At 43.3% G+C, this 22,074-nt stretch overlaps 1 protein-coding gene across 6 annotated transcripts in view; it reads left to right on the top strand.

Moving 5' to 3' along the window:
* The window catches only part of LOC124714763 (leupaxin), a 496,191-nt gene that overhangs the window by 335,613 nt on the left and 138,504 nt on the right, over positions 1 to 22,074 (top strand). The window lies entirely within an intron of this gene.

The raw sequence follows: 22,074 nt of genomic DNA, 5'->3' as shown, positions 1-22,074 counted from the left end.
ACGTCGGACGCTGGGGTCTCGAGAAAAGTCGACGCTCTAACTCATCCGCAGTGTGTTACATTGGGTTGAGGTCGGCACTCTGAACACGCCAGTCCGTTTCGGAATGTTATTGTTCACAAACCTCACAGATGCTGCTTTATGATACGATGCTTTGCATGCTGATACAATCAATCATCGTCTCCGAACAGTTCCTCTGTAGTCAGCAGTATGTGTTGATATCCTTCCACATTTACCATTTTCGTAACCCCGATAAGGGGACCAGTCCCTAACCACAAAAAACTCTATGACCACATACTCTATACTTCACTGTTGGTACTACACTTTCTTGCGCTATTCGCCAAACATCACTTGTGTCCAGTCACGCACTGTCCAGTGCCGTCGCTCTTGAACCGCTTCAAGTGTCGCTTATGAGGAACTGCTCGACCGTTGTACCCCATTTTGTTTGGCTCCCTAGGCACAGTCCTTGTGCTAGCTGGACTGCTGGTAGCACTTTGGAACTCTGGAGTCATTCCTTCCGCTGATTTCATCCGATATTCTACAACCACCCTCCGCAATGCTCCATGGTCCCTCTTCGCCAGTCTGGTCGTGGTTTAGCTATGGCTCTCCCTTCGCCTTTCCACAGTACAGTCACATCACTGAGAGTTGAATTGGCAGCTTTACAAGGGTTGAAATTTCGCTGATAGACTTCTTACTCGTGTGATACAAAATGACTGTCGAAGTCACTGAGCTCTGCTCACGGAATCACTGTGCTGTTACTGCTGCTCTGCTGACAACCACAGTACTGTCCGACTCCTTTTATACTGACGGGTCCGACTCTCGCTGCGTCTCGTGGTCAATTTCGCATTACGGGGGGATGCGCGGAGACCCTTGATCACATAGCGTTGGTGCAGTCGCGCTACATTTAGCTCGCAATGCATAGACTGAAAGTTGTATTGGAAAATAACTCTACATGCAACTGCGGCCTGTTGCTTTTAACGTCATTAACTTTATTGATGGTGACAAGGAGAAAGAAGCGGTAGCGCTGATGGAAAAGGTGATAGAATGTGCGAAAAAAGTGTTCAAAAATGGCTCAAACGGCTCTGAGTACTATGGGACTTAACTGCTAACGTCATCAGTCCCCAAGGTTACACGCTACGTAACCTAAATTATCCTAAGGACAATCACACACACACACACACACACACACACACACACACACACACACACACACACACACACACACACACACACACACACCCATGCCCGAGGGAGGACTCGAACCTCCGCCGCGACCAGCCTCTGCGATATTGTGAGCAATACAAGGAAGTACCAAATGTTTTATGGTTTACATAGGCCTGACCACAGCGTGATAGAACGCCACACCGAACTTCAAATCTAGCAGAGAGACCCTGAGAACAATTGTTTGCCAAAATAAACAACAAATTGTGTGTTTCAAAAAAGGTAAACTACATAAGAAAAAGGAAGTATCAGAAGTAAAGCAGCCTGTGGTTTGTTTAGGCAAAACATGGAGTCATACGTACTGTAAATAACTGCCGGCAGAATGATACTGTGGATGCAGAGAAAGGCGGTTGTCTGCACTACCTAGATGTTTCGGTTAGACTGAATAATAATGACTCGCTGTGGCATTCGGCGTATCAAAAGCCTCCTCATAGCAATTTGTATTTGCAGTCGCCGAATTGTCACCACTTGTCAAAAACTCTTGAGTGGGCTTGAAACACTTCCACACGAAGCTTACAAGGTCTCAGATCCGGATGTTCGCCTGAAGAGCTCGCCCACCTAAAGACAGTGTTCTGAGAAAATAGAAATTCTAGCCAGCAGATTAACATAACACTATCAGCTAAAACCAAAAACCAGGAAGTGGATAAAGAGCAGTGCACGCTGGCAAAATCTCTAGCTTTTCTTCCCTTTAGGGGACTGATGACCTCAGATGTTAAGTCCCGTAGTGCTTAGAGGCATTTGAACCATTTGATCTTCCCTTTGTTGGCAATATTTCATTCAAGATAGTCATAAACTCCGGAGATTTGAGGTTGAAGTGGTTTTTCTCCTACTATCTAAAATTTCATTCCTCCTGGGATCAGTGAAGGACGGTTTGTTCTTCCGGATGGCGGGAATTTACAAAATATATTTCCAGTGTCTTTTGGCTTACATAGGCCAAACCACACGCATCATGGTAGAACGCTGCATTGACATAAACGCTGCACTCGCTTTTTGCGACCAACCAATTCTCCTATGACTGAGAACTGCATCCTTTTTTTTCTTCTTTATTGTTATTTTGAAACCTGAAGTACAGGCAGGCCTGCAGCAGCGTACGACGCCGCTCTTTGGCCGCAGAGAAACACAGATATACAAATGAAGACATTTAGAGAAAAAACATGGTGGACATATAAACGGAGACAAACACTTTTTAAAATACAAGGTGCCGTTCACGGGCGTAGAGTCCAAGATAAAATTGTTCAAACACTTGGACACAGACAGAAACGAGAATTGTCACACGTGAACGTAGGTGCACAAAACGAATAACTCTGAACCACTTAAGCACAAAACGAATAACACTGAACCACTTAAGCACAAAACGACGGCACACACAGAACACGAGGCGTTGATCTTCGGCGCGCGAATGTTCACTAACCGTGTACCGTGTACCGTGTACGAGTCCGGGGACCTGCCAAGATAGGAGGAGTGAGGGTGGGAGGGAGAATAGATGCCATGGACAGGGGAGACAGGGGAAAGGGAGGAAGAGGGGGGGGAGCCCGTGGGAAGAGGGGTGAAGGGAGGGGACAGGGGAAAAGGAAAAGGAAAAGGAAGGGAGGGAGGGTGCCTAAAGGAAAGGACACAGGAAGTGGGGGGGGGAAGCATCAAAGTTGATAGGAGGGGTAGATGGAGGGGAGGAGGACATCATCAGGGAGGGGGAGCTGGCGGAAGCCACCTTGGGAGAGGGTAAGGAGGGTGGAGAGATGGAGACCGGGTGGGACGTGGGAATACAGGTGCAGCAGGAGGTGGGGGTGGGAGAGGATGGGTGAGACAAGCGGATGAGGAGGATCGAGTTTGCGGGAGGTGTACAGGATCCGTATCCTTTCAAGGAAAAGGAGGAGGTGGGGGAAGGGGGTGAAAAACTGCATCTTCGCCGGACATTTAATGATGATAAAACACTAATTTTGGCCAGGGGTAACATCATTTTCCGACTTCACTATTAAAGAATCGGTGGAAGTATGCATGCTGGAAAATCTGATGAACCATGATAGCGGCTACCTGTTGGACAATGCACCGAATCCCATTATTTCCACGATTTGCTCTAATCGAAGAACGTCAAGGGACTCCGATGATGGCAAGTAACAACAGTGTCAATTGAATTCCGCAGTTGTACCACCGATGGCGCTGCCCGCAAGATAGTGTGGTCCGTCTGCCACTACTATCTTAACGCACATACTGAATAAACACAGCACAGTAGTAAATTGCGGGAAGGGGGGAAGACTTAATCAGTCTTCGATTGCTCAACAGAAGATGACTGGCAGGCGCCCGGTCGAAACATTGTGGAATGTAGGTAACGACGACCGGCAGTAAGCCCGAAAATTGTTTTAATACAGTCCTACTGTCCGAGAAGTACCGTCGTAAAGAAGTGCGGCCATCGTTCAGTTGTTCTATCTGGGGCACTGGCATGGTAGCGTGTGACAGCATCGCACTGCTAAGAACTCTTGAAGTCTATCATTGCTACATACCTCACTGTTTCTCAAGCGTAAGCACCACTCTGATAGCACCCTATCCGGGATTAAGTTCGCTTTACCAGGTAATACTTGTCTCAGCAGGCATTTCCTGTGCAGTCTGTTTACGTTCGTGGTGCTTCTGTGTGGGCGCAAGATCTTTCACAACCAATGTCATTGCGCAATTTGGAGGTAGCGCGTCTGTTAGCGACTGTTGTGAAATGAATTTACGTTTCTCCAAGGGGTACATTAGAGTTGTCAGGTGCTACATTTATTTGTTAGCGTGTCTACCACAGAAACATGTGGAAAAATGCACAGTTATTCATACATACACACTACTTGTCAGAATGACACAAACCGTGTTTCAGTGGACCCAAAATTGCGGTGCTCCGTTTTTGTAATACGTTTTTAATAAGTCGCTTTCTTGTCAGTCTTTCTGTTCGGTAAAAAAATTTGCGATTGGTTTAAAACTAACTTCCTAATCAGCTATGACATGAAATGGATGGCAATGCAGTAGTGTGGCGGTGAGGACCACTTGCCTGTAATAGGCGAAGGGGTGTTGGTGAAAAAGGGATGACGATGAGCATAGCGCAAGATCTCTGCACGAAGGCTGTGCTTAACAGACTGGGTCACAGTAGCTACGAGCGCAGTGTGCGTATACGACCGCTACAGAAAGAGTCTGCGACAACTCATTGTATTTATACCAGTAGGTGCACCTCTGTAGCGGCGGCTTAAGCAGTTTCTGCCAAACTGGGCACACGTATTACTTGCAACCTGGAAAAAATTACTGTGATGCTAAGAAACCCCTTCCCCCCACCCCTAAGCAACCCTACGGTTGAAGGTGGGGGTAAAAATGGGTTATATGAAAGCACAATTCAGGGTCACCTGGAGCAGTTGCAATCAAATATGGCATATATGTGACTCGGTTTACTTCTGTTTTTATTAACGCGCTCTCTTGTCTGTCTCCTTCACTTTCCAGTACAAATTTTGCAAATGATTTTAAACCAACTTCCCGATGAGCTAGAAACTTTCAACGTGGCTCAGAACTGGATGACAATGTAATATTAACTCGCTTTGTTGTGTGCTGTGTGGCGGAGGGTACTTCATTTACGAGGGTCTTTTCCTGATGAGCTAGACTTGGAACTTTTAACATAGCTTACAACTGTATGGCAATGCAGTATTACGTGTGTACTACTGCCCGGCCGAGGCTGGCAGGAGCGGCATTTATATTCTCTTCGGCTAGAGGCCGCTCCTGTCGTGGTGTGCGGTCCTAGTCAGCGGGCTACTGGCTGGCGTCGTCTCACAGCCTTCTCTGCTCTTGCGTTCTTCATCTCCGTGCCGTCGCCTGTCGTTACGCCGGAACATAACTGTTCCATTTTTTTCGTCGAAATAGCACGTCAGTATGACACAAAATCAGCTATATCTTTTTGTTGGTCTGCAAGAAATAACCTGGTAGGTGTACGCTGAATATGGGGATTTGTGCTGCTGTGGGCTGCCGTTCGATGACGCACCGGCCGGAAATACCCGCGACTTTTAACAGGAAGTAGCGCCACCGAGGCAAGCGATCGTGATGTTTGGCCCCCCGATGGACAGAGGAGTAAACTTTTGGTACTCGACGTCTCATTTAGCAAAGGGTATCGCGTAGCCTGAGGACGAGTCTGCTATTAAACGTTCAGTCTGCAGGAGACTACCTGGGAAATGATGGACAGACTTAAAACTATGCCCTTGAATCGGCGACTATGTTGTCGTCCAGCACAAGTGTGCGAGCAGGGTTGCTGATGTTTCGTTCCGACAAAGACATAAAAGGCGAAACATATGATTCAACAGCGTTTCATGTTTGATATGACGTCCATGAAAGACTCCTTCAGAACCTACCCTACTTACCTCAGCCACTCGGCCTCAGCAAATCAGCGACATAATCTAGACCTAATTTGCGAATTTTCATCCCATTTCAATAACAGTTGTTTAAATCAATTCTGAATCAATTAGAAGTCGTTTTGAGGAAATCAAGTTCCATCCTTTTTTATTGAAGATCTATTTTTACTTTTGTTTCGCGCTTTTCACGCAAAGCATGTCTTGGGAAGGAGCAGGAAAGGGGTGGGATGGGGAGCGGGGAAATCAGTTTTCGCATGCTACCGCTAGATTTACCGATGTAGGTCTGTCAATTCGGCGAAGAGATAAAGTAGGTTACAGGACCGGCGAATGGCAGCTGTATCAGAGGCAAGTTTCAAATTTTTATGTGAAATATTAAGTTTTATACTATTTTAAGTAATCAGACTTTCACCTATTTTAATATAAAACTTACATGCTCTATGAGAGTTGCTATAGCCTTATGACGAAGGACAGAACGTGTGCACTTGCCCTGAATGTTGGTACCCGTGCAGCCACTTGCGCAATCTCAGATACGGAGTTGCGTGCTGTTTCCTTTTTGCGTTTCCTGAAATCGGTGCCCTGGGGTGTACTTCACCTGAGCCATGCGGTCAAGTAACTTCCTTGGTATGCTTTTTTCCACCGTTTATTTTCTAACCGTCGCAGAGCTTCGCAAACTTGATCAAATAACATATTGAAAGTCATTGGTTACTTCGATCTCCATCTCTGCGGCTGCCACGTAACTTTTCATATGTGTAATATTTATGCCTCTCGCATTATGATGTGTGACATCTTCGAGTTCAAACATTTGGTGTCCATAACTCCTGTTCATCTGAGCCGACCGATGTGGCCGAGCGGTTCTGGGCGGTTCAGTCTGGAACCGCGCGACCGCTACAGTCGCAGGTTCGAATCCTGCCTCGGGCATGGATGTGTGTGATGTTCTTAGGTTAGTTAGGTTTAAGTAGTTGTAAGTTCTAGGGGACTGATGACCTCAGCTGTTAAGTCCCACAGTACTCAGAGCCATTTGAACCTGATCATCTGAAAGAGAAAAACCGTTGAAGCCGTGGATAAACATTTGTACTGCAGATAAACAACTGCAGTGCACGTGATTAAAAGTGAAGTAAAGAACCGAGCAAAACAATTTGTAAAAAGTGGGGATATGGTAGAACACGCTAACACTATTAACGAGATAAGAACGTAGGAAAAGACTGACATCGGTGATGAGGGCGATGATTTTTTTTTTCCGAGCTGTGATAGTTACAGTTTGAATGCATTTCTTCCTATCGTACTAATTTTCTAAACCCCGATCTGGGCTACATAGCATTAAGATGGAAACGAGAAAATTATTACAAAAGTGCCCCGATAGCTGGTTTCTGTGTCACTAAAGAAAACAAGGAATGCGTTGTTATAAGGAAAATAGCTTACGCCAAACAGATAATCCATTTTTTGTAGACAATTTCATCTTCTCTCAGCTGTTTGTTTTAAATGTTTTACAAGTCCTTTCAGCAACTAGAATTGAGATGAAATAGAAAGTAATGGAAGCTTAGCGATTGTTAACAGGGCAGTCTTCAGCTTTTCGAATTTTCTGAGAAAAAGATCGCTCCCTTCAAACTTAAAAACTTACCTCCTATCAGCCAGCCATTGTACCAGCGTTATTAACTTTCAAAAACTGATGTAAAGAAAAACTGCTTATATTTAAAATAAAATAATAACAGAAGCTTTTTGGACCCTTTATGAATGAGTGTCCATTATAATAGTGAATGAGAACAAACGAAGAACTGTTGATAGTGTACAAACATTGCAGTGTTTGTGTATCCCGCGCCTTCTGTTATCCTTGTGGAAGCTTGAGAACGTGTTCGAAGTGTTTGCGAATCGTGTAACTGAGGCGTGACGTGATTGCCAGCCCAGTATTCACCTAGTTGGGTGTGGGAAACAGCCTAAAAACCACGTCGAGGCTGGCAGGCACACCGGCTCTCATTGTTAATCCCCCGGCACGCTTTCTCGAATCCCGGAAGCGGCGTGCTAACGCGCGCTGCTATCGGGGCCAGTCGTCGTCATCATCATCATCATCATCATCATCGGATGATATCAAACTAAATTCTGTGGCGCTGTCATCCAATAGGACACAGGCGTGCTGACCGACTGCTGCGTCGTTCTCTGTGTCACTGGACGGGCCGAGCGGTCAGCATACTGCCGCTCATTCCTGGTGGTCGATGTGGGCTTTCGAAATCTGAGCCTTCATGTAGCTTCTCAGCTGTCTTCAAGCGGTGAGGGAATCCTGTTCCATTCCTCGTACGAAAGAAAAAGACCTTTCTGATACCGAGAGTTAGATACTGTGTTCCCTATGGCAGTCACTCATTCCGACTGAAGACCCACGGACACGGATTCAGATGATAATAAATCCAGGAAGTTTCATATGCTTATTTCCAATACTTCTAACGAACCATTGTAAGTGCCAAGAAAGCGAAGTGTCATATCTCCCGTGTGCGTTGTTTGATGCGGCTACGATAAGGAACAATAATAATTTTAAAAAAATGCAATGTGAATGATCATCGATTCTTTCAAGTTACCATTTTTCTTTAACACTTACATGGACCAAAAATATAGTAAATTAAAGAGACTGGCAATCACTCAGAACTTACCGGATGGTTGGAATTAAAGTGCAGGTATTAACGGTGGTCGAGTGTGGCTGTAATTATCGTATGGCAGCGAAACTTGTTAGATACGCTAATGCCTAAATGCTGAACCGACTTACCTTGGAAAAAAATTGGTTCCAGATTTGGCCACCAGGTGCAAATACGGCGCTGTAGAAAGTTTGTATGCCGGTATGACACTCGTGCTGTTCTTTGACAAGCCATAACGTGAGAGAGCAGTATTATATATCGAAGAGAGGGGTCGTTCACTGTTAGTAAAGCTGTTTTATGTGATCGACGGCAATTAAAGCGCTGCATTAAGAGAGTATGGCAGACTGAAAGATCTGAGGAGAGACCCGATGTCATTAAATGGTTTAAAGTTGATGATAATGAAATTCGAAAACATGGTGAGCTTGGTGTGGCACTTGGAAGGGGAAGGCGTCCTACCCCGTTGGCAGTTATTGACGATGTTGCTGTTGCTGTAACTAACGATGCATCACGCGCCCCAGGTGCCCGTGGAGTGTCATGAAAACTGTCCAGTCTGTTTTACACTGGTACCCATACAAGATCCAGACTATGGAGCAACTGAAACCTCATGATCCGCAGCAACGTTCTGAACTTGCTCTTCGGTTTCTGACACTGATCGAAGTTGATGACATGTGCCCGAGCAATATTCTACGGAGTGACGAGGTACATTTTACACTACAGGACACAGTGAATACACATAACTGCCGAATTTCGGGTACCATTAAAATGCGTGTTGTGCACGAAGAGCCACTGCACTCGCCGTGCATGAGTTGTGGCTTGGATTCACGAGCATCTCGTTTTCTCTGTTCACTCTTCTTTGAAGAGAATACCCCCAGGGGGTTGTCAGGTGTACCGTGACGTTATCGAGACCGCCTTGCACGGCATGTGATTGCTGCTTTGGAGCAGCGCAATTTGAAAGATCTGCTTTATGCAGCCTTACACGAACGTGGTATCTCCAGAGGTTTTCCAGATGCATGGCCTGCAAGATCGCTTGATCTCAGTGCATGTTACTCTGGGAATATCTAAAAGAAAACTTATACGAGGGACACGTTCGGTGTCTATCTGATCTGAAGGCCAGTGTACAGGATTACGTTCCTCAGGTTCTACCTGAACTGCTGCGGGCATCTATTGATCACGGCGTTTTACGGATGCAGCATCTCGTAGACGTCTCCAGTGCTCACATTGAACAATTTGTGTATGTGGCTATTAATAATAAAGTCAACATTATACCCTTTTAACATGTTTGACTTTTTCTGCCTACATCCCGCTCCTAATCCATTACATATGGAAACATTTCGACACGTCTTTCTTGCATTCACAGCGCCAAATTTACCCCTGGTGGCCAAAACTGGAATACAATATTTTCCAGGGTAAATCAGTAATTAAAGAGACAAATTGGTGTAAGAAAAGATCTATATCTTTACAAAATGAGGCTTTTATTACTTCTCAACATAATTCCCACCGATATCAATATACTTATTCCAACGATGAACTAGTTTTTTAATACAGGACGCAAAGTAGTCTTTGTCTTGTTGTTTGATCCACTTTCCTCTTTGTTACTGAACTGTTTTCCACGTCTTGCAGTGGACCAGACAAATGAAAATCTGAGGGAGCTAAATCTGAAGTGTAGTGGTTTCTTCGGTCAGCTGAGCGGTGTGAAGGGGGACGAACATTGTCGTGTAGTAGTACACGCTGTTTTTTATGTCCCCGACGTTTTTCTCTCGTTGCTGGATTTACGTTGTTCAATAGCATGTCGTAGGCACTGTTTACTGTACGCCGATCATCCAAATAATCACAAAAGACGACATCTCGGGCATCACAAACGACATGTCACTGAGGTTCGACCGTTTTTGATCTGTTCTACCCACTTATTAACGTCTCCGCGTTTCGTACAACTTTCACCGTAGTGCAAAATGATTCAACAAAAGATTTTAGCCCGTTTTTCACCTTCATAAAGGAAACAACGAATCACTGAATGTTATCCAACTAATGTGAGAATGAATGAGGTTATAAACAAAACAAGTTTTATCCGTCATCTGTTCTGAGCTCATTCCAGTGATGCCAACCTAAGGTTATGAAAGTACAGAACTACTCCTACAAACTATTTCATTTCTACATCAATTTGTCTAATTATTAAATGTCCCTCGTAGTTCCTCATACAGACACTTTACAGCGTTCGTGACTCTGGAGTAATAATTTACGTACAGGCTTCAAAAAGCAAATTTCCGCCTCCTACGCTAAAGAACTGTCAGCTACAACTGCGCCAAGCGTACTACACTGCCAATTAAATCTTCTTGTAAAAATTACCAAATCCGTAAGCACTGCCGCTCAAGCTGAGGCTTCGCAGCACCCATTGCTAACATTTGACTGTACGACGCCGATAGAGGCAGGCTAGCTTTCGCCCATACGGATTTCCGTCGCCCAGATATCGGTGCCAAGTCCTGCTTTCTCTGTCCACCGAAGAGTTTGAAGATGGAAGCCGCTGCTGCTTCGTTGGCCCATATTGGTGCACGACTGCTGGCTGACCCAGTTGCTCTTCCCTGGCTGTGGCGGTCCGGATGGTAGACGACTACACGACAATTCATCGCATAGTGCTTCCCTCTGCATTCGCGTGCCCATCACTGGACGAATAATTGTCAGTCTTGGTATGGACATTTTATCGCTCGTACGTTTTCTACACAGTCCTTAAGTGCCCGATGCGCTGGAGCAGCTCAACGAGTAGATTCAGTGCTGATAACAGATACAACAAGTGTCATGTGGCATTTGAGAGTGTGCCACTTTCGATTTTTAACAACTTTAGAACGCTGTTTTCAGTATCAAAAGTCCATGATAATTCATGCTGCATTTCTCTGCGTCAGCGTGTCTTGTTATGAACACGTTCATTGTAATCATTCTCGTTTCAGCACCGTCTGATTCCTCGTGCGCTACTAGCTGACGTATGTCTGCAGACAGTTTTTCAGAGCGTTGAGTTTATGTGATTCGTCTATTTCATATCCCACGCAGTACTGCTCGTAGATTTTAACCCATCATGGACGATTTCAGAACAGTTACTTCTGGCATTAGCAGTTGGCGCATGTTTTCATTCGACGTCATACCTGGTATCATTATCTTTCCGCAACGTGGTGTCAGACAAAAAGATAAGAGTTTTAGGATACGGTTAATAATGTGTGCGAAATAATTGTCTGTGAGCTGTAGTAGTCATTCGTACCTTGCTAAACGTGCTAAAAGCATGAAGACATAATACATCGTTTAGTGACATACGTTTTATCACAGTGAAATCCACATCTGCATCCATGCTCTATTACAACCACTGTGAAGTGCATGGCAGGGGGTAGTTCTCATTCTACCAGTTCTTTCCGTTCCAGTCACATATACAGGGTGAGTCACCTAACATTACCGCTGGATATATTTCGTAAACCACATCAAATACTGACGAATCGATTCCACAGACCGAACATGAGGAGAGGGGCTAGTGTAATTGGTTAATACAAACCATAAAAAAGTGCACGGAAGCATGTTCTTTAACACAAACCTACGTTTTTTTTTAAATGGAACCCCGTTAGTTTTGTTAGCACATCTGAACATATAAACAAATACGTAATCAGTGCCGTTTGTTGCATTGTAAAACGTTAATTACATCCGGAGATATTGTAACCTAAAGTTGACGCTTGAGTACCACTCCTCCGCTGTTCGATCGTGTGTATCGGATAGCACCGAATTACATAGGAATCCAAAGGGAACGGTGATGGACCTTAGGTACAGAAGAGACTGGAACAGCACATTACGTCCACATGCTAACATCTTTTTATTGGTCTTTTTCACTGACGCACATGTACATTACCATGAGGGGTGAGGTACACGTACACACGTGGTTTCCGTTTTCAATTACGGAGTGGAATAGAGTGTGTCCCGACATGTCAGGCCAATAGATGTTCAATGTGATGGCCATCACTTGCTGCACATAATTGCAATCTCTGGCGTAATGAAAGTCGTAGGCGCCGCAGTACATCTGGTGTAATGTCGCCGCAGGTTGCCACAATACGTTGTTTCATATCCTCTGGGGTTGTAGGCACATCACGGTACACATTCTCCTTTAACGTACCCCACAGAAAGAAGTCCAGAGGTGTAACATCAGGAGAACGGGCTGGCCAATTTATGCGTCCTCCACGTCCTATGAAACGCCCGTCGAACATCCTGTCAAGGGTCAGCCTAGTGTTAATTGCGGAATGTGCAGGTGCACCACCATGCTGATACCACATACGTCGACGCGTTTCTTGTGGGACACACTCTATTCCACTCCGTAATTGAAAACGGAAACCACGTGTGTACGTGTACCTCACCCCTCATGGTAATGTACATGTGCGTCAGTGAAAAAGACCAATAAAAAGATGTTAGCATGTGGACGTAATGTGCTGTTCCAGTCTCATCTGAACCTAAGGTCCATCATCGCTCCCTTTGGATCCCTACGTAATTCGGTGCTCTCCGATACACACGATTGAACAGCGGAAGAGTGGTACTCAAGCGTCAACTTTAGGTTACAATATCTCCGGATGTAATTAACATTTTACAATGCAACAAACGGCACTGATTACGTATTTGTTTATATGTTCAGATGTGCTAACAAAACTAACGGGTTTCCATTAAAAAAACGTAGGTTTGTGTTAAAAAACATACTTCCGTGCATTTTTTTATGGTTTGTATTAACCAATTACACTAGCCCCTCTCCTCACGTTCGGTCTGTGGAATCGATTCGTCAGTATTTGATGTGGTTTACGAAATATATCCAGCGGTAACGTTAGGTGACTCACCCTGTAGAGCGAGGGGGCGATGACTGTTTAAATGCCTTATGTGCGTGGCGTATCTAATCTTATCCTCATGATCCCCATGAAAGGGTACATGGGGAGTTGTAGTATGTTCGTAGAGTCATCAATTAAAGCTGACTCTTGAAACGTTTTACCGAGCGAGGTGACGGAATGGTAAGCACAGTGGGAGCTGTGTGACACGTCGCATTGTCCTGCTGGTAGATACCATAGCGCCGAGGAAAAACAAACTGCATGTAGGGGTGGACATGTTCCACGAGAATAGAAACATACTGTACTTTTGTTGATCAATTATGCCTTCCATAATGACAAGATCACACAGAGAATGTCCCGGAATGTGACAAAAACGTTCCTCAGACCACAACGATTGCTGCTGTGTTTTTTTGTTTGTTTTTGTTTTTTTTTTGTTTATTTGGCCTTTGAGTGTGTACTCAATTTAGCCATCGGCAACACATAGTGACAATGTACACATAATTGAATAAACAAATACAGAAATGCATATTTACAAGAATAAAAAGCTTAACTGTCACAGTTTTGTACATAATGTTTTAAAAATGGAATTGAATTGAATTGGAAAATAATTAAAAGTGTCTTGGCTTACAATTCGCACCAATTCTGAAATATCTTCATCAGCAAGACATATTTATAATTTACGTACACCATTAAAACCTACAGATTGTAACCAGTACTCTTGATGAAGTTAACTATCACTTTATATAGACGAACGTCTTAAGTACACAAAAGAGAAGAAGCTGATTGAGGAAGATGGTAGCCCATACTCAGCAATGTCTTCAGAAAGACCAACCGTTCACGGTCAAAGTTGGGGCACATAAATAAGATGTGGTTGACATCAGCTTCCGACTCAGGATCACACACACTGTAAACGTTGATCCGATGTAGATGTTGTGGGAAAGAGGCATGATTGAAGCGGAGTCTTATGATGGTAGAAATCGTGGATCGGTCCAGATGTGTCCTCATGAACCACGGCTGTGAAGGAATCCGAGGTTGTAGCACTGCGTAATAACTGCCTTTTGTCTGTTGAGAAACGTTCCACATTTCCTGCCATTGTTGTCTTGCGTGATCCTTGATGTCACGTAAGTAGTCTGTATAAGGAAGGTGCAGATCCAGGACGGTACCTAAGGTCGCCGCTTGTTTGGCTAATGCATCAACTTCATCATTATAGAGGATACCAGAGTGGGAAGGTACCCACAACAAATGGATCGTCCGGCCAGTGCGTGTGCTGCGAATATATTCATATATCACATCCAAAATATAACTGTTGGTTGTTTTGTTCCATCGACTGTACTGAATGTTTTTAAGAACGCTTTGCGAGTCAGATACTATCAATATCTTGGGGAAGGAAGTGTTAGAGACAAACTCAAGTGCTTCCAAAGCTGCCACTGTCTCCGCCGTAAAAATAGAAGTGCTCGTAGGCAGTTTGAAGGTTTTGCTGTGTGTTTGTTTTCGGATGTTTCACGCCCTACTTACCAACGGCCATCCGGTGCAGCATAAAACGTGATTCGTATGAAAAGGCCACCTGTCACCTCTCAGTGGACGTCCAGTTGCAGTACAGGCGTGCAGATTCAGCCTTTGTCACGTCAGCCTGGGTGCATGAGCCATCCACCTGCTGCGGAGGCCCATACGCAGCAACGTTCTTTTGGATGGCGCAATTTTCCCATGCGCGGTATACTTTAACCACGGCGTCGGGCGAACAATTTACAAATTAGCCGTTTCGGAAACGCTTTCCCCCTTTGCTCGACAGCGGATGATGATGCCTTTTTGTACTTCAGGCAAATCGCTCCATTTCTGCATTACGACGACGACTGCACTGTCATCCACGTCCCCTCCCCCTCCGCGCCCCCCCCCCCCCTTCTCCCTCACCCGACGCGCTTTAGATATCCTCCACTACCAGTGCTGCCAGCGAAAACATTCTGTTGCCACCCACCTACATAGGGATAAATGATCGTCACGATAAATTATGAGAAATCAGGGCTCGCACAGAAAAATTTCAGTGCTCGTTTTTCCCTCGTGCCGTTCGAGAATGGAACGGTAGAGAGACAGCTTGAAGGTGATTCATTGAACCCTACGCCAGACACTTTATTGTGAATAGCAGAGTAATCACGTAGATGTAGATTCTCACTTTGAGCTGTTGTGTTGTTACACGTTGACGTCGAACATAGGCACTGGTCACGTTAATGTGACTGGATCGTGTAGTTACATTCGGTTGTTTCATTCGGCTGAAAAAACCTACTGAACGAAAAAAAAAACGACTGATCAATCGGTTGTTGAAACCAGTCGGTTGTCCCACCATTAGTCATTCCGTTCGAGACACCTCTTGATCTCAGAATATTCTCTATGATTGTACAAGAAACCGATGTCAAAGGTATTGGACGGTAGTTTTGTGCATCACTTCTGCTACCCTTTTTGTAGTCAGATGTGAACTGTGCTTTCTTCAAACTACTGGGCACGGTTTTGTGCGCTTCCTTCAAACTATTGGGGACCGTTTCGTGTTTCGGGGATCTACAGTAGATTATGATTAAAAAGAAAGGGGCTGTCTCAGCCGTTGTAGAATCGGATAATGATTCCATCAGACACTGGAGCTTACGCAATTTTAGTGTTTTTAGCTGTTTCTCAACGTCTCTGACACTAATGTGTATTTTACTCATCTTTGCAGTGGTACGAGAATTAAACTAGGGGAAGGCCCCTAGATTTGCCTTTGTAACGTAATATTTCAATACTATGTTCAGCGTTTCTGCCTTTGCTTGGTTACTCTCCGTTTCAGTTTCTGTCTCGTCCATGAGCGGTTGGACAAAAACTTGGATAGCACTAACAGCCTTTACATTTGACAATTTCTTCGAGTTTTTTGAGAAATCCTGTGATGATATTATGCTATAGTAGTTGTTGGAGGTTTCACTCTTTTCTCTCGTTACAACCAAACGCGTTTCATTCAGCATCTCTCTATCTGTAGCCCTATGTTTTGTTTTATCCCTATTATTCAGTAGTCACTGTTTCTTTAGAAGTTCTTTACAGTGACTTTGTACGGTGAATCGTCTCTCCAGTCACGAACTGTTCTAATAGGTATTGATAAGTGCATGGTCAACTATTCTTACAAATTTCCCACAAGCTAAATGTTTCGAGCCCCATGTTTAGATACTACACTGCTGGCTGTTTATTTAGTGTCCTGAACATATCAATCCTTCTACTTGTTTTAGTTGACTTTGTATGTTGCTACAACTGCTTCATGGTCACTGATACCAATCTGTATGTTGACGTATTCAAAAAAAAGTTACTTACACCTTACCAAAATGTAATTTTCCCGGTTGATAGTTGTATGATTGAAGTTTTCTCTTCCAGTGAAGACACTTTGAGCAGGGACTAATAAACTTATTTTTTCCTCTAAAGTTTTCAGGAACATAGGATGTGAGTCTGGTGGTTGACAGATAGATCCCATTACCAATTGTAGTCATCCATGATACTGAGTTTGCCCAGACGTCTAGTGCAGTATCCACTTTCAACCTCTACCTCCGTGGATCCGAATTACTTGTCTAGTCCCACAAATTCGCGAACTCCATTTGCAAGTAGGGTATCCATTCAATATACTCTTAAATTCTCCCTCTGTTTCATTGCAAACATGCCTAGATTTTACAGTGGAATGTATTTTATTCAGTAGAGAACGGTACCAGTTCTAAGCTTCGCGAATATCAACAAACACAAAATTTCATCTATTTTTACATCAAATCTTAGTTTATATTCTGTACCTATTAATGCTATATATCTAACTTAGCGTCATCTATTACGCACATTGTTGTTTTACCTACTACATGTAGCTTAAGTGTACATTATAATAATTTACATTCCAATAATTTTCCGAGAAAAGTGTTATATATGACCTTCCAGAGAGCCATACAAAAATCTGGTGATGTTATGTCTTGTCGGGATACAACTGTATGTTAAAAAAGCCCAGCTTCATCAACTTGCTGCTTAAAAGATTTATCAACGTACCTAGACAGATATCAACCGTTTGTTGCTCGCTTTGAAAACATCATGTGGTTTTTGTAAATGATTGCCAAACATTAATGCTGTCAGTCGTAAATTCGAATTCGGCTTTTATTCGGGGCACAGTAGCTGCACTACTTATGCAATGTTGTTATCGTGCTAAAGAGAACATGTGCAATTAAACATTCACTTGTGACAGCGTTTATCAAATCAGGACACTGTCCTTCTATAGTTTATTCTCAAGCTTCAGTAGAACTTGCTTGCATGCCATTGGCTAATAAGAATAGTGCGCTACATGAATTGGCTATTATAGTTACGAGATGAGTCGCCTGGTAAGCGCGCTTTGAGGTATGGGTGTCAACATCGTGAAAGTTTTAGAGTGTTTTCAATGCAACTGAATATCTTCCAGAGTACTCGTCGTCAACAGAACAGCCAACACATTGCCTGTGCTGTCGCAATTGTTGATATTCTGAACTTCAGGTTAAGGTTTTGATCTTATAACAAACTACGTCATTTGAAACATGCATTCACAGAGCATATTCCCTCTCTTTTTCTGCGAAACAGTAGCGTTTTTGTAGAGGTGACAGTTTGAGAATTTTGTTTCATAGTGGTGCTTCCAATGACTGGCAGCAAATTGCGTACTCCACATAGGCATATATTATTAACATGTTTGTACTTTGTTAGGGAGCTATAAGACGAATAGTTTGACATTGGTACGCCCGTGCTATAGGATGGTTAGAGTTAGCCATCTGCTATCTAGTGGAAGACTTTGGAACTGCGGACATACATGTAGTATCGCGTGTGGCGAGTAGATGGCAGAGCGAGCTGTAGGGAGCTCTGCTGGACTTGTGCCAGAGCGAAGGCGGAGCGGCGGTTCTCTCGCAACAGGTTGCCGAGCGTCACCTTCCCGATTTGGCACCGGCCGGCCCCGTCCCAGCAGTGCTTCCATGTTCCATAAACAATGGCTGTTGTGTTTACCAACAGGCCGGTAAACCCAATTTTCTTGAAATATTGGACGTGTTCACTGACGCGTTTGGTGTAGTTAATCTGTGAAGCATTATAAATACGCTAGCTTTGTTCTACTTTGTACACTTTTGTTTAAAGTAATTTTTACGTCTGAAATTCAACAAACGAAGCTTTATATATTCTGTTACGACCACGATATTTGCAGAATATCGAAATACGTGACGAATCTCTCAGCAATTCTGCCGTTCATCGGAAGTGTACACTGCGTGGCAGCAAACTGTTGGAGGAACAGAGAATGCCTTAATTTGTTTTCGAATATAGTACTTACGCTTTGGTGTTAACTAACCCAAGCCAGGTCATGGTATGGTGGGCAGGTGATTGTGTTGCACCGTGAGACAGTACCAATTCGCAATCTGACTGTGTAGTCGAATAAAGCTGTCACTATCATAGAATGTGCGCGTCTGCTTCCTGCATTTTAGCGAGGTATTTCTGCGTATTGCATTTATAAGAGACCGAACTAATACCGCAAAATGCGTCACTAAAAAAAATAACGAATCATCTCAGTATATAAGATCTGGTGATGATAATTTTCGTGGTGCTGTTTCGTCGTGAAACAACGTTCGTTTACGGTAATTTCCAAACAGAAAAAGTGTTTGAATTTAAGGCGAGCACGTCGTAATATTTTATTAAATTACTGATTTTGGACATGGCCACGAAAAAACGACCTAACATATTCTAATTCGTTGATTTTTTTTAAATCAGAGAATGACATGTCAAGATCAAATATGCACGTAATAACATGTTTATTAAATGAGGATTCGCATCCACACAGGCATTCTTTTGAATTTTTAATGGCGTTACAGTCGCAAGCCCTCAAAATTTATAGTGATTTTGTTATAAATAATTCTTAAAAGTTATTTACTCCTGGATTTCTATGCAGACTGAATCAAGGCACTTTCCTGTAGGTGGCCTTATTATATTTAAATGAAAAGCGAAAATGATAGCACAGTGAGCAGTATTTTGTCACTGTTGAAAGGTATGTCGAAATATAACAAAAAGGTAGTTTTCGACACGATTTAATGACTCATCATTCTGGGAAAACAATGATAAAAATAATTAAAACTAAACTGAAAATTATGTCCATTTCCCTGTTTATGTGAGCACTACGAATTTTCACTGCTGAAACAGTTGTGGATCAATAGATGTGGGAGTGACTGCAACCTCTAGTGTGTCGGCTACAATTTGAACGGCATTCAAGCGCTCTCAATATCGATGCGGCTCTTAACGTTTTTTGATGCGAACAACGCATAAAAAACGGAATATAAATGATGACATTTAAATATACATAAAAGTAGTTCTTTTAAAACCAAGTCTATTGAATCCAAGTCCTGTCGACTTGCCGGCCTTTCGAGCGCAGATTCTAGTGTATTAAAGTTCAGCCAATTATTGCATGTTTTTGATGTGTGGACTCCGCTGTTACTGTTACCGCGCACGGAGTGGATGATAGGTATGTCTTCTACATGATACAGCAACTGAACAATTGGTAGTATTCGTTCTTATGAGCATATTCCCTGGAGTCCATATCGGATGGGACTTCCCTAGCAGTCACCTAACCCCAGAGAGCCAAGTGTGTCCTTCCGCTTGGTGTTGTGGCAATAATGACATTTTTTCGTCAGACGGTACCGCCAAATTTCAAAAGTTTTGCGATCTGATAGATACTGGAGACAGAACACACTGCGTCCATGTTAATGATGAGGTATAGCGCCATGTTTGCTTGCATGCTTGCGGTGATGGGTGGACATAATCACACTCACTGCTACATCGAGGTTTTTTCCCGTTTTTGTAACTGACATGAATGGATACTTGATACTGGCATGTAAAATCCCTCGGCCTCCTTCCCTAGTTGTTGTTTGAGAGATTTCCGATTTTTGTCGCGTACGAAGACCTCCTTCACTCTCCGTTTATCTTACGCTCATTTCGCGCTTACCTGCGAGACGCCATTTGCAGTAACGAGTAAATCGGTCGATCATATCCCCGTATTCCGACAGTGCTGTGTTTAGTTACCTCATATGCGTAACGCATGCTTGGGGAAGAGCTACTTACCATTAATTATTTATTCATCTTTATATAGAATAGCTGTTGACGCATCTCATGTGTAATTCTTGAATATATTTCTCGCTGTTATCTGGAAACAACGAGCGCGAGGAGCTCGCTTTTATTGACGAATCCGACCAGAAAGAAGGACTGTGTACAGTTGCACTTCCAATAATTTGTTACTGAAAGATTCCTTTCACCGTGGCCGTATCGTACAGATATTGCAGAAACAAGACTTCACCTTCACACTGCGTGATTGTCTGCCCCGAGTTTTTGCAGGTTTGCCTTCGCGAAACAGTTTCTTTTCCGTTCTTGTACTCGTCCGGACACGTTTCATTACCTGGCCATCGTCTCTGGTCTCTACTTGTAGAATCGTTGAATTACTGGCTTTGAGCACTGTGGGACTTAACATCTGAGGTCATCAGTCCCCTAGAACTTAGAACTACTTAAACCTAAGGACATCACACACATCCATGTCCGAGGCAGGATTCGAACCTGCGACCGTAGCTATCGCGCGGTTCCAGACTGAAGCGGCTAGAACCGCTCGGCCACACCGACCGGCCGTTGAATTACTGATATCTCATTGCTTGTGTTCTCGAAATAGATTTTCTGCTGAAAATTTTGTATTAATTTTATCCAAAAACTTTCCTACATGACATTTTTATCATATCTCTCATATTACATGTTATTAGCGTTTCGTTGCTAGTTATATTGTTACAAAGTGACAGAAGTTTCGGTAACGTGCGTTCTAAATATGAACCCAGCATTAAAACTAAGCGCTGTTTTATACTGCAGCTGCTTGTTCGTTGTCACCCGATTCACCATAGTTTCAGGTAGCAATCCTGTTGGAACCTATTACGACTTGCGAGTAGACACTAAATCGTAAAATATGTGTGTTCGTATATATATATACATGAGGAGGTATGGAGCCAATATTTTGAAATTATGTGCTCGTTCTGAAGGTATCACCGTAAAAATGGTTTATGAAGAGAATATTGTTTCCATGCCATTTTTATTATTCATTTTTAGATGTGGCGAGTCCCTTTTATCCTTATTTACTGGTTGATTTCCCTCAAACTATACGTATGGTTTATATTATCTATAGTGTGGCTGTGATGCGCTGCGAAATAACTATCAGAATTTTTGTGCTCTGAGATCATAAGACGCTTTTTATAATGTTCCAGAAGTTGTGTCCTTTGTGCACTGCTTGGTATGCATCGCAAGTTGCCTGGTAGATGCAGTCTTCAATTAATTTGTCTGTGGCCCTTTTGTTTATCCTGAGCTTTTTAGGGTTCCGTCCTCAGTCGGTGAAAACGGAACCTTTCCAGGATCACTTTGTTGTCTGTGTGTCCGTCCGACAGCTAGGACCCATTTTTCTCAGTTGTGGGTAGAGGTGTCAAGTTGAAATTTATATCATATACTATGGTCTATGGTCCTTCGGAGTTGTAAGAAGTTGGAGCTTCTAAGTCATTTATGTCACATATTTTGATACTCTCAAACTCATTCATCAGAAACTGTTGAGTACTTCGCGTTGACCTAGAATCATGAAATTTGGGAGGGCAGAAAGCAAGGTTTCACAGTACAAGACAAGGAAAAAGATCCGGAAAGTGTTAATTTGTAATTATATCACAAGAAAAAAGTATTTTTTTCGTCATTTATTGTACGACTGACTTTCTGTCCGTCCGTCTGTTAAGACCCCTTTTTCTTAGAAATGGGCAGACGATCAAGAGACAATTTATGTCACGTAGTAAGGTCTATGATCCATGGCGGTGTAATAAATGTAAGCTTCTAAGTCATTGTAATCAAAAGGTACGGCCATTAAGATACATCTTTTGGTATTTGCGAACTCATGTATCTGTGAGGTACCTGCTGTTGGCCTGGAATCAGGACATTTCATTTTTGGAACACAACCTACGACCAGCTTAGAGACAGAAGTGATGACACTTTCTGCTGGACCTGACCATCCTTTGC

The sequence above is a fragment of the Schistocerca piceifrons genome, chromosome 1 (assembly GCF_021461385.2).
Source record: "Schistocerca piceifrons isolate TAMUIC-IGC-003096 chromosome 1, iqSchPice1.1, whole genome shotgun sequence".
Lineage (NCBI taxonomy): Eukaryota > Metazoa > Arthropoda > Insecta > Orthoptera > Acrididae > Schistocerca > Schistocerca piceifrons.
Note: the sequence above shows the minus strand (reverse complement) of the source record. Positions and strands in the feature narration are given on the sequence as shown.